Source organism: Mandrillus leucophaeus, unplaced genomic scaffold, assembly GCF_000951045.1.
Source record: "Mandrillus leucophaeus isolate KB7577 unplaced genomic scaffold, Mleu.le_1.0 Scaffold163, whole genome shotgun sequence".
NCBI classification, from domain to species: domain Eukaryota; kingdom Metazoa; phylum Chordata; class Mammalia; order Primates; family Cercopithecidae; genus Mandrillus; species Mandrillus leucophaeus.
In genome coordinates this window covers 2,094,255-2,096,514 of record NW_012101621.1, presented here as the reverse complement: position 1 = coordinate 2,096,514, position 2,260 = coordinate 2,094,255, and positions in this window count along the sequence as shown.

Below are 2,260 nucleotides of genomic sequence, written 5' to 3'. Positions count from 1 at the left end.
GTTTGTATTTTTAGTAGAGACGGGGTTTCACCATGTTGGCCAGGCTGGCCTCAAACTCCTGACCTCAGGTGATCTGCCCACCTTGGCCTCCCAAAGTGCTGGGATTACAGGCATGAGCCACCACACCTGTCCTGCCGTTACCTTTAATTAGATCCGTTTGTCAGTTTTTTCAATTTTTTTTTTAAGAGATAGGGTCTTGCTATGTTGGCCAGGTTGGTCTTGAACTCCTGGCCTCAAGTTATCCTCCTAATTTGGCCTCCGAAAGTGCTGGGACTACAGGCATGCGCCAGCAGGCCCAGCCTCTGTCAGTTTTTGCTGTGATTGCTATTGGTATCTTTGTCATGAAATCTTTGTCCATTCCTATGTCCACAATGGTATTGCCTAGTTGTCTTCTAGTGTTTTTATAGTTTTGGGTTTTACATTTAAGTCTTTAATCCATCTTGAGTTAATTTTTGTATATGCTGTAAGGAAGGGGTCCAGTTTCAGTCTTTAGCATATGACTAGTCAGTCAGTCAGTTATCCCAGCACCATTTATTAAATAGGGAATCCTTTCCCCATTGCTTGTTTTTATCAGGTTTGTTGAAGATCAGATGCTTCTAGGTGTGTGGCCTTATTTCTGAGCTCTCTATTCTGTTCCATTGGTCTGTGTGTCTGTTTTTATATCAGTACCATGCTGTTTTGGTTACCATAGCCCTGTAAGTATACTTTGAAATTGGGGAACATAGTGCTTCCAGCTTTGTTTTTTTTTTGTTCGTTTGTTTTGTTTTTTGCTTAGAATTACCTTGGATACTTGGGCTCTTTTTTGGTTCCATATGAATTTTAAAATAATTTTTTCTTGTTCTGTGAAAAATGTCATTGTCAGTTTTATAGGAATAGCATTGAATCTGTAAATTGCTTTGGGCAGTATGGCCATTTTGATGATATTGATTCTTCCTGTACATGGGCATGGAATGCTTTTGCATTGTTTATGTCATCTCTGATTTCCTTGAACAGTGTTTTGTAATTGTCATTGTAGAGATCTTTCACCTTCCTGGTTAGCTGTATTACTAGGTATTTTATTCTTTTCGTGGCAATTGTGAATGGGATTGCATTCCTGATTTGGCTCTTGGTTTTGCTGTTGTTGATGTATAGGAGTGTAGTAATTTTTACATATTGAGTTTGTATCCTGAGACTTTGCTGAAGTTGTTTATTAGCTGAAGGAGCTTTTGGGCCAAGACTGTGGGGTTTTCTAGATATAGAATAATGTCATCTACAAACAAAGATACTTTGACTTCCTCCCTTCTTATTTGAATGCCCTTTATTTCTTTCACTTATCTGATTGCTCTGGCCAGGACTTCCAATACTGTGTTGAATAGGAGTGGTGAGAGAGGGTATTCTTGTCTTATGCTGGTTTCCAAGGAGAATGCTTCCTGCTTTTGCCAATTCAGCAAGATACTGGCTGAGGGTTTGTCATATGTGGCTCTTATTATTTTGAGTTGTGTTTCTTCAATATCTAGTTCATTGAGAGTTTTTAGCATGAAGGGACGTTGAATTTTATCAAAAGCCTTTTCTGCATCTATTGAGATAATCATGTGATTTTTGTCTTTAGTTCTGTTTATGTGATTATTCACATTTATTCATTTATATCAATAAATGTGTATGTCGACCCAATCTTGCATCCCAGGGATAAAGCCTACTTCATTGTGATGGATTATCTTTCTGGTGTGCTGCTGGATTCAATTTGCAAGTATTTTGTTGAGGATTTTTGCATCAATGTTCATCAAGGATATTGGCCTGAAGTTTTCTTTTATTGTTGTGTCTCTGCCAGGTTTTGGTATCAGGATGATGCTGGTCTTATAAAATGAGTTGGAGAGGAGTCTCCCCTCAATTTTTTGGGATAGTTTCAGTAGGAGTGATACTAGTTCTTCTTTGTATATCTAGTAGAATTTGGCTGTGAATGCATCTAGTTCGGTGCCTTTTTTGTTTGGTAGACTATTTATTACTCACTCAATTTTGGAGATTGTTATTGGTTTGTTCAGGGAATCAATTTCTTCTTGGCTCAGTCTTGCAAGGGTATATGTATCCAGGAATTTATCCACGTCTTCTAGGTTTTCTAGTTTGTGTGCATAGAGGTGTTCACAGTAGTCTCTGATGGTTATTTGTATTTCTGTGGGATCAGTGATAGCATCTCTTGTTGTTTCTGATTTTGTTTATTTGGATCTTCTCTCTTTATTGTCTAGCTAGTGGCCTATTTATGTTATTATTATTATTATTTTTAAAA